At 47.0% G+C, this 19,506-nt stretch overlaps 1 long non-coding RNA gene across 1 annotated transcript in view; it reads right to left on the reverse strand.

Annotated features, from left to right (window-relative positions):
* Positions 1-9,939, reverse strand: part of LOC142776024 (uncharacterized) — a 68,569-nt gene extending 58,630 nt beyond the window's left edge. The window contains exon 1 of the long non-coding RNA XR_012887240.1: positions 9,179-9,939. This is a non-coding gene — a long non-coding RNA (uncharacterized LOC142776024). The remainder of the gene's footprint in view (positions 1-9,178) is intronic.
* Positions 9,940-19,506: the final 9,567 nt, after the last annotated feature.

Here is a 19,506-nt window from a genome sequence, read left to right on the forward strand (position 1 = left end):
AAGAAAAACAACGCAAAAGGTTAATCTATATTGAAATTTTCGCCTGTTGTCACACAAATGTTTAAAGGGGCCATGACATGGTCACCCAACAATTGATGGTTTTCGGCAAAAAGCGAAGGTATAGAGGGTTAAATATGCTTGTACACGTGTGAAAAGTGGACTGTAAGAGATTTCAGTTTAAAATAAGTCGTAGAGACCATCGGCTGAAAACTCCGCCCACCGCCGGTGACTGCCATTTTGTCATGGCGTGCGTGACTTCCCAAGCCGAAGGAGCAGTGTCTTCGTCTGCTACTAAACAACACCTGTTGCGGTGTGGCGAGTGTTGCTTGCCACGAGGTCCGCATCGTGTCAGTGGGTTGCAAGTGTTGCGGTGTGTTACCGCGGTGCCATCATCATATGCGGTGACGACGTCGTGTGTATACGTTGCGCAGTTTGACTTCGACTCCATCACCACTAGCTTAAGCGACGGATAAAGTGTCGAAGACGGTGTGAACCAAGACCCCAACGGCCTTGCCGTTGTGGCAGACGTTTCAGACGGCTTTCCGCAATGATAAGTAGCTTTGTTTCAAGCGTGTCAGGTTGAAAAGCGAGCTTGGGATATGGTGATCCGTCGACGCTATGTATTCGCGAGCAAGTGTTACTTAGCACCGTGGAATTGGCAAACCGTGCAGATTTTTGTTCACTATAGCATATGTACGTGCACGACTTTCGGTGCTGAACATAATAAATAAGTTGTCGTAGCAATGCTGCGCGTTGGTACCGTTGTTTTTTCCATCGGTTGTTGCGTGCGGCATATGTAAACATAAGTACATGTCAGTGGGGTGCTAGGGTTACTGACGATATACATTTTGGCCACATCTTTGCTTGAAATCTGTCGATAGCCTTCAGTTCCGGTAAAAGAAAAAAAAATCAAGTGTGACGCTCAACTATGGCACTGCCTGTGAGAAGCTTAAATCAATATTTATCCGTATACAGGCAAACGGCAAACGCATTGCACATTCACAGAACACTCTTTGACCTCAGAAATTGCTTGCTGCAGTGCTACATGGGTGACGTGGTGGCATTGTTTAAACCCCTGGAAGACATTTAGTTCCAGTGGCAAGTTGAACAATGCAGAAAAAGTTCGATTGCAAGAGCAACGGACCGCGAAACAAAATCGTCCTCCGGGATGCACACCGTCCGGCAGCTCACCCAGCAAGCGGTTCGTGACGTCACCGCCAAGGAACACGCCAGTGTTGCTGGACTCTCAAGCCACTCGCTTGTTTATAAAAATATTCGATTATATATTAACGGCTCGACCGAATTCACTCAAATTTCGCCAGCTTGTCTGTGAACGGTACAAGAATCTACAAACACAACGCAAATAATGGTTGAAAATTGGGTGCCATGACCCTTTTAATTGTGGCCCTCAACATCGTCGCTCCTTTACATTGTTTGTTTGTTTGAAGCCAAACTATGATTGATAGATTAATTTCTGGGGTTTAACGTACCGAAACCACGATATGCTTATAAGACACGCCGTGGTGGAGGGCTCCAGAAATTTCGACCCCCTGGGGTTTCTTAACGTGCACCCAAATCTGTGCACACGGGGCTACAGCATTTCCGCCTCCATCGGTAATACAGCCGCCGCAGGAAGCCAAACTATCCTTGTAATAAGCCGTTAGCCCATGGGAGAAGTAGGGGGCTCAATACACGACACCAACCTCTCCTATATGCAAACATTAAATTTTTTAAGCGCTACATACAACTAGTGCCCCGTATTGCGTCAACTAAACGATACAGTATAAGGATGCAGCGTCGGGAAAGTCTGAGACATAATATGCGCGTGAACGCTTCGCGACTCGCGCTCCATTCGAGCGGTCTCGTTTTAGAAACGAAGCCCAAGCGGAATTAATACGACGATCCCTCCTCTGCAACACGCGCACATCACTGCCGATCTAAACGGGCTTGGGCGTCTTCACTTATACCGTAGACACTTCAAAGAATGAACGTGCCGCAGTCTCGAAGCGCAATCTTTCCAGGAGACCATTAGTTCCGCGCTGTTTCCAGTTAACAAGTGCCTATATACGCTCAGAGCCGCAGGTCCTCATTCTGTTTTGAGCGTTTCGTGAGGCGACCATGCAGCCCCTTAGCGTGCAGTTTTTTTTAATATGTGCGGTGGTGCACCCTTTTTTTTTTCAATTCCTTTTTTAAACCAGATACAAAAAGAACTTTCACAAACTACTTCTCTTCGAGGAAGCGTGAAGTACAACGCGTTTCCTTTTTTTCATCTTCTTCTGGAGAGATCCGATAAAGACAGTGGCCTGGGAAGATCTCGCTTGGGCTTGCTAGTTTAATGAATATTTCTTCAGACTTGAACGAAAGAAGGCTCTGGTGGTTGCGCCATGCGCAGCTGGCGCTCTTAACCAAGTGTAGCGCGCTTCTTCAAATGCGATCAGCACTGTACACGTGGTGGTGGTCATGCCAGTTAACATATGAGAACCTAAGCACAAGGACCTACATTTATGACTGGGCTGACAGAGATGTTACATGACAAAACTAAAAAAAAAACGAGCGAAAACTTGGGATATAAATTTGGAGCAGCTGAATTTTAAGCATGCTTGCGTTCAGCTATACACTTTTGGACGCTTTTAACTTGCTTTTCATGGCATTCGCAACTTTCGCTTTGCCCAAAAACATTTTCTTATACATACTGGGATCGTCATAAATTGATGCCCCGTCATTTACATCCACCATAGTTCTTCAAAACCTTACACTACAGCCTTGAGACAGGCGCTCTAGCGTACAAGAGCTGATGCACTGTGGTGACAGAGCTATAACGTGGTTCATTGTGGAGGGTTACGCCATGCTGTGTCGTTGTAAACGTGTGAAGGGTGCATCGAAGCGCTCTTGCCTTTGCAAGTTTACCTAAAGCGTGCGCGTCTTCAAGCTGGTGCTTTTGCTCGTTTGTATCGCAAAAGGAAAAACATTTTTTTAAAGCTTGACCCGTCGCGACGGCTAAGCGAACGTCGTGGATTGCGTTAAGCTAGCCGCGGCCACGCCTGGGTATAGCGCGTGAGCGGCCAACCTTCCTCTGCGGCGCGACACCTTGCGACCGCTGCGAGTTGTGACGTCACGTGCACAGGAGCATGCGCGGCCTTACAGACATGCAGGCATGCTTTGCACGGGTGACAACGGTAGAAGGTGTGCTTGTTTAGCCGAAGATCCACGCCCCCTCAGGTCGCTTTAAGACGAAGCGCGTTTCGACTGATAAAACGAGCCTGCATCAGCGATGCACGCTCAGTTGTGGCTGTTTCGAGGCATGTGATCATATGAAGATACGATAATGCAACAGCCACGTGACAAAATACTAGACGGTCACAAAATGAAACCGACCCCAAGGAGTGCGTTGTTTGCGCAGGCGTGTGTTATCAGTCAAAACACGCTTCGTCTTATAAATTAGATATAGCGCCCTGAGCGAGTGCGCGTATGCGGTTAAACAAGCACACCTTCTAACGTGGTTACCCGTGCAGAGCAGGCCTGCATGTTTGTAAGGCCGCGCATGCTCCTGTGCACGCGATGTCACAACGCGCAACGGCCACAAGGTGTCGCGCCGCAGAGCAAGGCCGTCTGCTCGCGCACTATACACAGACGTGGCCGTGGCTGTATACATGTTGACGGGTTGAATATATCTGACCATGTGGCCGAAAAAATACAAATAATTACCTTGTGAATGCAGCATAATTGGGAAAAGCAAATCAATATTTATAACGAAATGTATGCTGCGAAGTATACGGAAGGACATCTCAGAAATAAATGAGTCACGCACGCATATGTTGCTCACCCTGTGAAAAATATTCGCATAGACACCCGGTTTTCTCCGTTCTCCAGTCAAGTGAAGTGCAATACGTACAAACGAGCAGTTGTATCATTTAAAGCAGCAATACTGTCTTGTTCTTCTATCGTTAAATGCTGTCTGCGTGTGTATGCGTGTTGTGTGCTTAAACCCGCGACTTTTAAGCTCCAAGTCGCTGGTTTGATTTTAGCCATGGTAGCGGAATGTATGAACGCTCTTCGACTTAGATTTTAGTGACATGCCCTAATGAACCAAATAGAGAGAGAGATAGCGTAAGAGATAAATACAAAGACAGAGAGGTTATCCAGATTGCGCCCGAGTTGCTACCCTACATGGTGGACCAGAGAGCTGCAAGAAAAAAACTAGAAAAGTCACAAGGTCCATCGCGATTGAGAGGCATGCTATATAACGGCATGTTTCCCAACAGTAACATACTTTCCACTCGTGGAACCCCAGAAATAAATTTTATATTGGTTGCTGCAGAATAGCAAAAAAAAAATAATAATAATATAGCGCGATACGGAGTGCATGCATTTAATTTACCATTTTTATCAAGCCGTTTGCTCGAATATTTCATACATGAGTTATCTCAGAAGACTGCACGTATTGACGTAAAAAAAAATCTCACGGAGTTACGCTTATCTTGCTTTGCTTTCGTACACTTAGCGGTGACTTAGCGAAACGCGCGTGCCCAGTGGTGCGTATAGATGTCTGAACGACTAGCTGAAGTTGTACGGCACAGTGCACACATGAGCAGACCGCTGCGACGCTTGTCGTTAGCGTCACTTTGCTGGACGAGTTATTAAAGCTGAATTGAACGTTCACCCAGCGCCAGGAAAGGGGGCTGCTTCACGCTGCAGGTGTTCGGCTTTGTTTGTTATCATGACTTTCTAACCTGTTTCTGAGTTTTTCGCAACTACACGCACAGTGGACGCCATTTCGCCTTCCTGCCTCTCGTTTATAGCGTTCTTGGCTGCGCAAAGTCAAAAGAACAATCACGTGTGTACTTGTCGTGCTAGCGGCTGCATAGAGGTCGTCATCAGCGCGCTTGCTTATCTAAATGGGACAGAACGAGCACACGCTGCGGCTGCAAAGAAAGGAGATGAATTCACGCGACGGCGCGCGGCTGGTCTCTCTAGGAGGGAGTTTTTAATTAGACTCCCACCATCAAGCAAACTCCCCCCGCGGGAGCACCACGTACGGTGCAAGCAGCTGCGAGAGGCTGTGCAATGCCCCATAACTGTGCCGCAGTGTCCATCCACACTCGCTTGCGCTGTAATGCCAGCGGGCTTCGCCTAATGGCGGGAAGCTTGTTACCGCAACCGACGAGCGTGCATGACACACGACGCGACAACGCAAGGAGAGGACCCTCCCTGCGCTGTCCCCTACACGCCGGCGGCTCGCTCGCAGCAAACATTGCGGGCCACCGCGGCGTGGGACGCCATACGAAATGAATGGCTTGCATATACATACGCGCCGAAGGAGGGAGCGAGGACGGGGCGCAAAGAACAAAACGCGTAAAGTAGAAAACAGAGGCGTCCCGGCACCCTGTTAAGGGCCTCTCGGCTGGGTGTCTTCCTCGCGGTAATGAGCTTCGCCTGGAAGGTCGTGACTTCCGCGTTTCCTGCAGCCAGGACCCTTCTGAGTCCGTAATTGATCCTTCGCCGGTGCGAATTAATCGGCGGTTGTCCTCGGGCGGATAGCGTGATTTACCGCCGGGTTAATTGTTTGAAGGTTGCGCGGGTGGACGTCTCTCGTAGCAACCTCCTCGATCGTTGCAGTGCCCTCTTCTTTATTCTCCTCTTTCTGCGCGAGGGGCATGCCGGGTGCGCTACACGAGAGCGTCATAATTTTCGTGACACTCGGAGATACTTCCTTGTGCATAAAGTTGCTCAAACCAATCAATGCATTGATGAAAATTTCGCTGCCACAATTATCCTTTTTATATTACCTGTGCACCTCAGGAAATGATGACAAGTTCATCTTTGCGGGAATGGGTGCTTGCGTCACATTTTCTCTAGTCTTGGGAGCTTCCATGCTCTCCAACCCAGTAGACTAATTGCTTAAATAATAAGCACTACTTCGCGTTTGTTGCTTGCTCATTTCATTCATTTACGGATCATGCTCATGCCAAATATACTTTTCTGCATTTCTTCAAGTGCCCCTGATATAGAGAGAACGGAGATCACTTCAACCAGAAGGAATACCACAAAATTTACAGAAACGGCTTAACTATGTAGAGCAAGTTATTATAGAAAAGTATGAGTTTCGAATGAAGTCGACTTTACACCTAGCACTTTTTTCGTTCGTCCAGTAAACCAGTGGAGTGCTGTGAAATGAGCTGTTCGGTGGCTTTTTGTCTACCTTTTTACTGAGCCACACGTTTCGCACAACTACCAAAGCACCAAAGACAGGGGAGAGGTTTGGGAGGCACACATCCCCCAACCCCCTGACATGTTTTATTTGGGCATGTGCATGTATGTGTACACGCACCTATAAAAACGCACGCACGAACATGCAGGAAGTTTGCTTTAACCCTTCCCAAAAAAAAAATTTCTGGCTATGACCTTGCAAGGCCGACAACAGGAATATCGTATGGCACACTACATATTTAGCACAAATTGCTTGCAAGGGCTTTTCTTCTTAAAAAAACACCAGGAATACCCTCGTTACACGTGTACCTGTTTTCTACGGAAAGTTGATGAGACTGTCACGCCTTGTGTTTTAAGTTTGTTTTAGACATTGCAACACAAACACCTTATAATTATGAAGGTTGTGATATGACCACGTTCCGTGAGATTTAATAACTAAGAACACTATGACATTGGAACGGTTTGAATGTTCTGCTTAAAAGCACGGTTGTAAATTTTGTTGGGTGTCAATAATGTATGGCGCTGTTCCTTGGCCTCCAATTACGTTTGCAGAAAAAAAGACCGTCGAAAGTCAATTTTAATTAGTCTGTTGAAAATAAGCCGGGATGCTATAATTTCAAACGTATGGTCTTTTCTTGGGAACAGGATCTACAAAAGTAGCATCAGTTTAACTTGTTCTTCAGCCTCACCAAAGCAGATATTGGATGCTAAAGCTGAGCCTATTGTAACCCAAAAGCACCGCATCACAGCGAACGTGTCTTGAATAAGTACATGTCAGTCAATTTCATAGGGAAATGTAAGAACCTATCGACGTAAACGACAAGTTCTTTACCCTGAGAAACACTTAGGTATTCAAAGTTTCCATCAATGAACGAACGAACGAAATAATCAATTAACCTAATTAAAGGTTGCGTGGGACTAACTGCCTGTAAAAGGTAAACGTTGCGAGTTTCTTGTTGCTTTGTGCTGATACTTGTGTACGTGCAGCCAATGTCGAACAAGAAAATGAGTCAACCTGACAGCCCTCGATGTCAGAGTTTGCTTACTTGTTCTTTAGTTCTGGCTGTGGCACTTCATTTTTTTGGTCAAGTTGCCATCAACAGCTTTCTTTGACTTTATGTACAGAAAAAAAGTTCAGTCTGCAAATTGTCACGGAGTGTACATCTCGTAAATATTGATGTGCATTGAATGCAGCGAAAAGGTTGAAGCAGATAGTGTTTAAATAAAGATTAAGTACTATCAATGTTATTTTGTTTACCAAGCCGAAAGCTTTGCACAATAAATGATTTTTCTCTCTCTCTACCACACCGAATAGATAAAGATTAGATACTATCGGTGTTATTTTGTTTACTATGCCGAAAACTTTCCACAATAAATGTTTTTTTCTCTCTCTCTCTACCACGCGGAATAGTGCGTTTTGGTCGCTGTCCTAACACGCAGCAATGCAAAGGCCTGTGTTCGCGGGCACCACCACTGTAGCAGACCGTAACTTCAGATCACGGCGCTTCTAGCAATACGGAATTTCACCTGACGGCCCCACGTAACGCACCACATGAGAGTTTTCAGAGTTACAAGTTGACCATGTGGGCCGTTTAGCAACGGGCTCCCACGGAAAATCCACGAATGACGCAGTGCAAGGGGATATGGGTGGAGTGAAGTGGCACAATTTCAGAACGGAATTAATTTTGAATGTATACTTCACGATATTGGTGAAAGTACAACGGGCTGCTGTAGGGTACATTTAGTGGTCTTTAAAAAGTGTTGACCTGGAAGGAACAAAAAGAAGAAAGAAAAAAAAACGCCACGCCTCCGCGTAAGGCGCAGAACAGTCACAGTGAACGCTAGAACAGCGGCCTTCCAGAGACTTTTGCTTAACACACATTGGGTAACTAATGCAAGCATGCTTGCTTGGGACCCACTATGACATCAATAATAAAACTTTTAGGGTAGTATGCCGGCACTCTATGCTGTTTTTTATCATTCTTCTGAAAAGCGCGGTATCCGCTAAACACTTGCAAAGAATTTTGTGCCAATCGTTCATGCAGTGGCTGACGATGAGGAATCATGCCTGAAGTGGGTAAGCGCCACAGTTATTAGGAGATCAAGAACAAGCTTTTCTAGTGGGTTGGAGCATTGGGCAACCCACTCGTTACGCTATTCGAATTGTGCGACGACTGGTCGTTTTTTCGCCGTTTCAAAACGCTTTATAAGTGGTACTAACGCGATTGCTTTCCCAGTATCAAGCCTGCTTAAAGCAAGTTTGCCAACAAGTATTACGCACCGGCGTGGCACAGTGGTAGAACACTGGGCTAGCACCCAGAAGATTCGGGTTTGAGCCCCACTGTGTCATTGTAAACAAGGTCTTTCTTCTGATTTCGTGCGATGTGGTTACGGACACCGGCGGTGGCGGCGGCGGCGGACAACTATATATACGGTGGCGGCGCGTGACCCGAGTTGTGATCTCATAACCGCTTTCGCTGTAAAAGTTTGCAACCAAGTATACACAGCAATCGTAAGCATTAGTAACCTGAGTCTGAAATGAGCTTTTTTTATTTTATTGAACAATTTTACGCAGCCCCGAACTTAAGGATCAAACCCTGGCCGTCCAGAGTGCCCGTGAATGGGCCGCCAAGCTCGGCTTGACGCTCCCAACGTGGGATCAGCCGGGTGGCGCGGGGTCTCCCCTGCGTCTTCTCCGGACAGAAATAAAGTTTTAATAAATCAATCAGTATAGAGGAAGGCATAACTCTCTCAATGATACTACCACATGGGAATCGCAACGACAGTTCCTGTCTTACCAGGACTTGGTACTAAGTTGCAGCCCCGTTCTGACTGCAGTTATCGCATCCTCCTATAAGTTGTCCAACTTTGTACATTTGACCCCAGACTTACTCCTCGAAGGTGTGAGCCGTGTCATCCGTGCATATCACACAGACATCTCTTACAAACACCCCAAGAGACTAGAACTCACAGCGCGGGACTCCGTCATTGCCTCGCGTCGCACGCGCAGCGCTCCAGCGGCGCCTGCTTGGGTCGGCGCCCCACTGTGGAGAACGCCGCGGAGCCAGGAAGGGCCATCCTTATCACTCGGCAGGATGGCACAGCTGTCGCGGCTCCTTCTCAGTCTGCTCGCCGAGAGACGTGCTGCCTGCTTAGCTGTCGTCGGCAGTCCCGTTGGCACCTAAACGCGTCAGCGGTCGTCACCGTAAAAGTGTCGGCCCTCGCCGAGCCGCAGTGCATCCGTGCGCGACAACTGTGCCCGGCGGGGCCTCCCCCTCCCACAGAGCATGCCGCCACCGCTGTCGTCGTTCGTCGTGGGTGACTCAGGCACAGCCGAGCAAGAAAAACGTGGCCCGTCTGGTGTCGGAATTGTCTTTGCCGCCACGGCGTTTGCCCTCGCCCAGCCATTCTTCTTTTCGCCTTACATTTGCCGCTGTTTTTCCATGGGACACGCGTTAAAGATGGAGTCACGTTGTGTTCGTCAAAATTAGGACCGACAGTTCTCGCCTGAGCGTCGCTTGAGGCTGTCTTGCTGCAATTTTCCGGTCGTAAAAGCACCTATCACTGCCCCAAAGTAACACGGACGCGGGAGAGTTGCAGACGCAGCGTTGGCACAGAGACGAGATTCCGTTACCATACTCTCGTTGCGAAAATACCGACGCAGCATAAACTGCGACGGTGGACAATCTGACACTTTGTTCCCTCCCCGCATAATATAAACCCGTAAGTAATGACCATGTATACTACACGGCCCTCTCCTTAATTGCTAGAGTGGACACGAGGCTAAATGCCAGCTGGCAGGCCTTCCAGCCATTTTTCCCTTGTAAATCACGGCACAGTAGAAATGGGATATTTGCTATACAAAGCTGGAGCTCGTATAACACCACTCACTAAATCCGTCTCAGCTCGTATGCCTTAACAATGTGAGCACGCAGCACGGCCGCAATCAGCGTCCATTGGCTGAACATTCGTCCACGGTCCATACGTCAGCCTCGGAAATTGATCACGCGTTCGATGAACGCAGCGTGCCGCCGGCTACGCGAAAGAAACCCGACAGGCGTGCCAAGCATATATGGCGGCGCCATGTATAGGGTGTGTGCGACTGCGAGCCCTTCGTCTTTTATGTGGCGGCGGGCGCGAGCAAAACAAGGGAGCAATTTGTCTTTGGCTGCTCTCCTGACGCAGAACAACTGTTTCCTGCCTTTGACGCCGGCAGACGCCGCTCTGCTCGCGGCTGTCTGCAGCGTCTCCGCTCGCAACAAGGCATCAATTAGAAGAGAAAAAAAAAGCCACGAAAGAACCAACCGGCCGGCCGCCGCAAGAGAGAAGGGCTCCCGAATTCGCAGCGGCTGTCAGCTCGGCGGCTCGAGATCGTGCCTCGCATGCCATGCCGTCAACCAGTGCCTCATTTTCGCGGAGTCTGTGTCTATTATTCGTGCTTGTCGCGTTATACTGTCGGCGACGCGACGTGCGCTGAGTGCCGCTCAGCGCGAGCGAAACACCTCCACCGACTGCTGCGAGCTTCGGCGTTGCGAAGCACAAGTGACCAAGTAAAATACGTCCTGCTGGAGAGCTTTCTTTTTTATTTATTTACGTGTATACAACCGTTACTACAATCGTTCATGGGGAAAAAATGGCAGCTCGCTCGGTATTTCATAGTTTCGAAGCTCATAGAACTTCGGTGCGTATGCAGCAGACACAAGGAATGCAAGTTGCGAATATTTTCTACAGTGGCTATCAGCGTTAATTCGAATTTCCCCCTAGACGACACTTAGTTTCTGTATATGCCGAGGGTGAATGCTCTTTATCCACACTATACTGTGCAAGTGCTTGTAACTTCATCGCGTTCTTGATTCACTGATATTTACTTTTCGTAAACTTCTAGATAAGGCAGCACGTATACTAGCGCATGTGGACTCGGGTTATTTATGACAAAGACAGGGAAGCTATCAACGAACCGCAACGAATTCAATGGCTTTTTCGTTCCCATCGCGCTATTCAGTCGCCCCAGTGTCGACGTCGAAAAACCGTCTTTCCGCCCCGGTTACATCATCATTGGTTTGGTGCGGGATGATGAACAGCCCGCGCTGGTTAACACCCTCGCAACGCAGCCTTCGTGGAGCGGAAGAGCAGCCTTCCTCTCGCATGATTTACGAGCGCTCGCGAGGCCAGGGACCCGTCGTTAAACGCGAGCAAATTATAACCGGGCATGACGAAACGCTCGCTGCCGCATTTTTTTGCTTCTCCTTGAGGGAGAAGCCACCCGTCATCCCGAAGTGGCTGATTTACAGCCTGGAAGCGAGGAAAGATATACCGCGTATCGCGCGAGCAGCCAAGAGAGGACACACACACAGACGACGCAATGGCTGCGCGTTTGGTACTCTCAGAAAAGAAGTTATCAGCGCGGGAGCAACGGCGCGGACTTTCAAATGACACCTCGGCTCGTTTTCCCCGAAGTCTACTACATACGTCGCCGAGCCAGCCAACGCAGTCGTCGCAGCTGACTACTATGCCGCGCAACGATTTAGGGCCTGCAGAGGAAGAAAGCGACTGCGGGGACATCCGGTGGTGGCTGGGGAATGAGTTGCGTGCCTGCTCGCGGGAGCTAAAAGCGTCTGGTCGCGGCTGCTGATGCTGCGAAGCATGGGGGCGAATGCATAAACGGCGCTAACTGATAACGATGGAGATTTACGGTGGTGCGAAGCAGCCAGCGTAGGGCGAGAGGCCGCGTGGAATCGGAAGAGAGTGTGTGCCAGGCGGGTAAATAAACGGCCGCCCGGGAGAGCGCGACGGAGTTACGAGACTCAAGCGGAAGACCGAGTTCGAACCACTTCCCCCCCCCTCACCCCCTCGGCGGCCCAGCATGAGGTTGCTGCGTGCGGCAGGCATCGAGGAATTACAGCTGTGGGACCGAGTCAGAAATGTGAGGCTCACTCAATTGGCGCCCGACGACAGATGCAGAAACAACATCATCCAAAAAAAGATGTGAAGCAAACACGACACACAAACACAGGAGCACGGAGAGCGACAACCAGGACGCGTCATGCATTCCGCACTCAAAAAATTTAGTGACTCGTAAATCACCCTTAATGCATCGGTGTTTTCGTCGCTCTGGTGGGGCAGGGTATATGTTGCGAGGCTGCTACCTGCTTTGTTTTCTTTTTTCTTTCTTCCTTTCGTCGTTCTGTTTTGAGCACTTCGCACAGCATTGGAACGTCTGTTTTCTTTCTCTTGCTTCATATTTCTCCCTCCTCGCTTCGGGAGTCAGCGCTGCCACCTACTGTGTGGTAAGCATCGTCGTTGCACAGCTTCTGTGCTACACGACAACAACGAGTCACCACCATCAGCCAACTTTCCGAATGTTCTTTGCGATATTGAGTAAGCCGTTATCCTATCAATCGCGATTGATATAAATGGTGCTTGTGATGTCGAAGCTTATAAAAAAAAAAGAAAACTCATCGTATCGTAAGCGAGATACCCGCCAAACAGGCAGTTGGTCTTGTCAATGAATTGCAAGTCCTCAAGCTTTAGTGGGGGCTAAATGGCGAACAATCACGGCAACTTCCGTGTTTAGAGAAAGCCGGGCTCATGATAACGAGCCACGGAACCAGATTCTTCACTACTGACATTTCTTTTATTCCTAGCCAAGAGCCACACTATATTAAATGTCTGATGTTTTACTGCTGTACGATTCATCAGTAAGTGCAGAAAAAGTTATCCTTAGCCCCAAAATGACATAAGAAGTTTCTTTGCTCAAGTAGGTTTTTAGTATAGATGTTAGTACGGTAGACGGATTGATTTCAGAAATGCTTTTTCCGAAAAAAAAAATTAAACTGTCAGGCCTCGGCTAAACGCACAGCACACTCACAGCGAAAGCTAGAAGAGCACCTTTAAGCGCCTTTTTTAATTAAACACTCTTTGGGTAGCTGCTGCAAGCACTGTGGCAGGGTACCCACTATGCCACGAATCGTTGTTTAGTAGGTCAATGATGGTACGTGAATTTTAACGTCCTAAAATCACCATATGATTGTGAAAGACGCCCTAGTGGAGGGCTCCGCAAATCTCAACCACCTGGGGTTCTTTAACGTGCGCCCAAATCTGAGCATGCGGGCTTACAGAATTTTCGCCTCCATCGAAAATGCAGCCGCCGCAGCCGGTATTGTTGTGTAGTAGGCAAGCATTCACTATGCCATCCTTCGTCATTCTTCGCAGAAGCGTGGTACCTGCTGCACACATGAAAGGAACTTTTTGCAAATTTTGTGTGATGCGGCTGACTATGAAGAATCAGGCCATAAGCTTTTTTTAATCCCCACTATCCCCCACAGTGGATATGCACCAAAGGTAAGGAGTGAACAAGATCAAGCTTTAGTAAAGGGTTAGAGCATTCGACGTCCCCCCCCCCCCCCACTCGTTGCACAAGGCTCATTATCTGAAGCCTGGTTGTTCTTTTGTTGATTTATAACGTTTTATTACTAATATTAACGCGATTCCTCTCCCGGCATCAAGCCTGAATAAGGCCAATTTGCAACAAAGTTTCAGCAGCGGCATAGCTTAGTGGTAGACTACCGGGATGGCACGACGGGGGCCTAGGTTCGAATCTGATAGCGTGTTTAAAGCTTTTTTTTTTGTTTTCTGTGTTTTTTCCCCTTAGTTCGCTCGATAGGGGATACGGCACGCACGTGACCCGTGTAGTGATCTCATAACAGCTTTTGCTGTAGAAGCGTTAGGGAAATCAAGCTTCTCTAGGCTAGGCTATTGATCACACATATTATTATTTGTTGGTGCTGTTGTCGTCATCTTCGCATTAAAAAATTTGCTCCGGCTTTCTGTCTTGGCGTAACCTACTTGTATTCACTAGCATCGCAACGATACGCTGAGAATTATGTTTTGATCATAACATTAATACTTATTGCGGTTTAAAAACTATCAGTTCTGCATGTAGAGCGAGTTGTTCTGCATAGAGACCTCATTTCTGGATTGTTGTACTGGACTACAAAGGCTGATGTTGCTGCCTCAGCTTGGCATTTTCAGAGGGGAGTTACTCATATTTACAATGACCCATAATTATCAAGGCACCTAAGAAGCCCTTCTCGCCGAGATGGGTAGATGAAGAATAGCATTTGGAAACGTCTCACCTTTTGACAAGTGTTACATAACAATTTGCGTTGAGTGTTGCTCCTTCACAAAACTCATGGCGGCATCGCGCTGGGACAGGACGACAAGCCAAATGTATCTCAAGTGTTACTTGTCAGCAGAAGAATCCTGCAAGAAGTACATGCGTGCAAGCTGTCATAGGTGTTTCACAAGCGCACGTCCGGCACTACACCAGCGCTTACTACAATCGGTTATTGCTACAAGCCATTTTTTTGTATTTATGTTCGAAATGATTTCTTTGTTTTTAGCAAAGTCACATTATTTGTATACGACAAAATGTTACAATAGGTAATTGATTTGTTAAACTATAAGTAATAGGATATGATCTATAAGCACTATTATTAAAAGAAATCGTGTCTCGTCTACCCTTACAGCCGAGCCAAACTGTTTGGTAAGCCATCTTTAGCGCCAATGTATGTATGTATGTATGTATGTATGTATGTATGTATGTATGTATGTATGTATGTATGTATGTATGTATGTATGTATGTATGTATGTATGTATGTATGTATGTATGTATGTATGTATGTATGTATGTATGTGTGTATGTATGTATGTATGTATGCGTGAATGTATGTATGTATGTATGTATGTATGTATGTATGTATGTATGTATGTATGTATGTATGTATGCGTGAATGTATGTATGTATGTATGTATGTATGTATGTATGTATGTATGTATGTATGTATGTATGTATGTATGTATGTATGTATGTATGCGTACGTGCATTGCGTGTGATGCACGACGAAAAAACACGGTGATGTTTTGCATTGAGGAGTAACAACCGTGATTTCATGAAACGGTATCTGTCTGATATTCTAAGCAGCAAAGCGAATGAATGAACACGCCCACAAATGCGGCAAGCAGTTTGTCTGCCCTCTTCGTGACTCCTTCCGTCGTTATGTCTTTGTGCGAAACACTGTATATTTTCTGTGGCTAATTCATAAAAACACTACACGTCATACCATTCTCGAAGTTAGGAAACTTTGAAATGGCGTGAATGGAGGATTGATTTTATTCCAAATGACCTTTCGTATGTATAAATGTATGATACCTGCTTCATATTGTTCGTGCGTATTGCGGAATACCATCAAATAGAAGGCACAATCGTGCTACTGTCACCGCTGTTGTGGACGCACCGTCCGTCAACGATACTCGGTTGCCTGAGGGATGACGCAAGGCAGCGTTATGTCCTTAGCTGCTATTACGGTGGTTGTGCTCACAACTCGCTTAAGTTTGAATGCGATCAAGAGTTTGGTACGACATGACATATGCGCAAAAAATCTGCCCCAGGCATTTTGCTTCTAACACCTTGTCGTAGACGACAGTGGTGGGCAGAAAGACAGCAACACCAGGCACCATCATATATAGCACGCAGTGGCCCTCCTCATCTCGCAACAGCTTTTCTGCGGGGTGATCTTTGAGTACATAGCCCACTGGAGTCAGTCGTTTGATGTTACGAAGATATAAACATCGTCCTGCGACGCCTTCATGCACTTAACGATGGCGTATTTCTTCGTCTCATTTTCTCCTTGCTGACAGTGGCAGTTCTTTCAGGGTCAGTGTTCTTTACGGAATTTCATTTTTTATTCGCGTTCATATTTTCTTTTTAAATATACTCGACACCCACACGATGGCGGCGTGGGAGTTCCTCTGTACTATACTCTATGTAAACTTCGCTGTTGAATGCTGTTTTTAAGAAAATGGAACATATAAATCCCAACCCAACCACACGTACGCTGCCTGAGCGTGAGAAGGAGCACGTCAGCGCGCGTACCCCGGGCTTGATTCACGAGCAATGGTGATTTCCACCCACACACTGCTGGTTAAAACTATTCATCACGGCAAACCATGGCCTGACGATCACAAGAATACACTAGAGTGCGTGGTGTGCATCGCTACGATGTGCACGACGCGTTGTGCGAAATAGAGCTAAGCGGTTTCATGCAGTCATTTATTGTGGTGAAGCATATATGAATAGAGCTGTAAATGAATAAATATGGCTGTGAGTGTACTTGTCCAGTATGTATACGGATGTCAAATATGCACGAAAAGGAGAGATAATCTGAATCGGTTCCTACACGCCAGCTAAGTCGATGTCTGAGTACAGCCTCGGCGTCGTTTCGTATCTACAGGGCTCCGAGAGCGGCCAGAGCGGCTAGACGCACCCCGTCTCAAGGCCGAAATCAGATCGTCGCAGACACTCTTGTACGCAGAGCGTTTAGGCGCGCTTACGACTTCTGTGCATGCGCGGCCCTCGGAGCGCGTACTGCGCGCAATTGGGCAGCGTGCGTGAATTCCCGCCTTAATTGGCCTTAAAAAACAGTCTTTATTCCAGATGTAAGTTGTTTAATTTTGCATTCGACTACAAAACTGAATGCATCAATGCACCAACGCAGCCCATATAGGGTCTTGCCATCTTATTCTTCAGTGCTCCTGTGATTCACCGCCCTTCCCACACGTGTGGCAACATCCAATAAGTCCCTCAGATTGTTTGTACAGCCGACGTTCCGCAGTTACCTAATTCAGCCTACTACTGAGCGTAAACACAGAGGGTGGATTGATGAAAAGACTGGAAGTTTGCTGACAACACTTTCAAGAGGCGCGCGCGCCCCCATATACGTTTAAGCCTCCTACCGTCCACGTCGCCTTCAGCCCACTGCCGCGGCTTGCCTGCTGGCTGCTTAGCATCGTGCGGACGACTGACTCCACGTGTTTTGTCCGCCGTACAATGACTAACAGAAGCTTGCGCTCACGCATTGAGAAACGACTTCGAAGGCCACGTCAGTGCCAACTCTTTCACGCCTGCGCGTTCTCGAATACACGTCACAGCGATGAACGACAGGGCCAGCACGGTTCGCCTTGAAAAGAAAGCGGTGAACGATTTGCCCGCCAAGCGAGACGGATTCGTGCGATTGGCCGAGTGGACGCGCCATCGATCAATCAACCGAGTTCCTTTTGCGTGAGCGAGTTGTTTTCGTCCACAATGGATGAATAGAGCGCTCGATTCGTCTCCGTGTTGTCCGCAGCGCGTAACAAAAAGCCTTCCCTCGTGTAATGGCGGTCGAGCTTCGTGCTTGCATGTTGGTGTGTGCGTAGTGCGAAACAGCAGCCAGTCGGTGAATGAACGTGTATTGCGTGCCACGCATGGTTGCGTGGACGACTTCGCTTGGCTTGCAGGCGTGAAAGGCAAAAGGGGGCGAGCTTAAGCAGGAAAGAGGCCTTGGCACACATGCACGCTGAACGACCCGGCGAGTGTCAATTTCGACAGGTCGCCTGACCGTCCCGGTCGGCACAAGCCACGCGGATGTATAGACAGCGTCAAGTCGGCGTGCGGCCATCCGTGCAAAGTTCTGAAAGCAACGGGCCAGCACTATCCGGGGGTCGCTGTGAAATCGGAGGCGGAAAATGGCGTAGAAAAGATGGAGCCACGCGCCTAATTAGCTGACACAAGCCCCTGCATGCAGAACTGGAGGTGTTAATGGATGGAGCTTTGAGCGAGGCTCGCTATCACCGTATTCATCCCGTTCATCGCTCCCCACCGCCATTTAAGCATGTCTGTTACAGAACATGAAGGCCTAATTCACAAGACAATTAGTACATAAGGGTTCCTTGCCATTGAACAGATGGCCTTGCTGATACTATCACCAGCGTCACCATTGGCTGAAGTTTTCGCATACGAATAGCTTTTATTACAGATATTCAAAAAGGCAAAATTTGAAGAACAAGTTCGAAGAAAGCTATTGTGGTTTTATATATGTATGTTAAAGAAAAACTCGCCTTAGCAGACATTAGTCATTATTTTTGCAATTGTTTTATTCCCGGCTATATTCAGACAATTTGAGATGACGTCAGGTTGTTGAAATGAGGGTATACGAGGCACAAGACACGAAATGTGGGCTATAAAGAGGTCATCACATGGTGCCCCGAAAATTCGGAGTTTTTACCGAAAACTTCAAGAAGAGGGTCTACTACCTCTAGTGACCGACAACGATCAGTCATGAGGTAATCAGAAAAAAAAAACAGCTGTGCAAGTTTCCTCGAAAAGGAATAAGGTGATACATAATTGATTAGCATTATTATTCTTATTCTTTTATGATACATTATTTTTTCATAATATATTACTTTCCATCATTTCAGTAAAATGCAGTGTGACCACGAATAGGATTACACACACATCACCTAAGGTTAGTTTGGAAACCTCAAGCCAAGAAGGCGCCATTAACGATGAAGCACCTTTCCCGACGAAATTCACTGCTGGGCTGGCTGGCACGTAGATAATCATAAATACTGGGTAACACAATTTCAGTACAAAAAAAAAAACAGGTATGCCCAGAAAAAGCACTCAGGACACTTTCCTGATACCAGTGGCACCGAAAGTTTGCTGCAATCAATTTCGCGCGCAGTGTAATATATATATATATATATATATATATATATATATATATATATATATATATATATATATATATATATATATATATATATATATATATATATATATATATATATATATATATATATATATATATATATATATGTGTGTGTGTGTGTGTGTGTGTGTGTGTGTGTGTGTATGTGCGTGCGTGTGTAATACGATTTCTCACAGATGACGTGCATGCATGATTATTACGCTTTCGTTCATTCATTGCAACTTAGCAATCTTTACTTACCGTCTTGTGATAATATATCTGGCGTTTTACGTTCCAAAACCATGATAGGATTAGGAGGCGTCAGAAATTTCGGCTACCTAGGGTCCTAGGTAGCCGAAACTACGTAGATCTAACAACATGGGCTTCTCGCTTTTCGTCTCCATCAAAGGGGGAACACTGGGGCCGGGTTTGCACCTGCGAGTTTCGGGTCTGCAGACCATCACTACTGCACCACCGTTGCAGCCGTTCTTATCCTCATTTCGTACTCCCGTCAACTCACATGTACACTGTATACCGTTTTGCACGCTTAAGGGGACTTAAAGCAAGAAAATAATGCGCAACAATAATTTGCGAAAATGAGGATTTAAGGCGTTTTTTTATTCCTCAAACATCCTTTTGGTTTGCATAAGGACTGATGTTTAACCTAAAGCATCCTCTCGGAGCGAAGGGTGTTATAATTGTACCCTCTGAATTAAAAAAGAACTGGGA

This window comes from Rhipicephalus microplus, chromosome X (genome assembly GCF_043290135.1).
Source record: "Rhipicephalus microplus isolate Deutch F79 chromosome X, USDA_Rmic, whole genome shotgun sequence".
Lineage (NCBI taxonomy): Eukaryota > Metazoa > Arthropoda > Arachnida > Ixodida > Ixodidae > Rhipicephalus > Rhipicephalus microplus.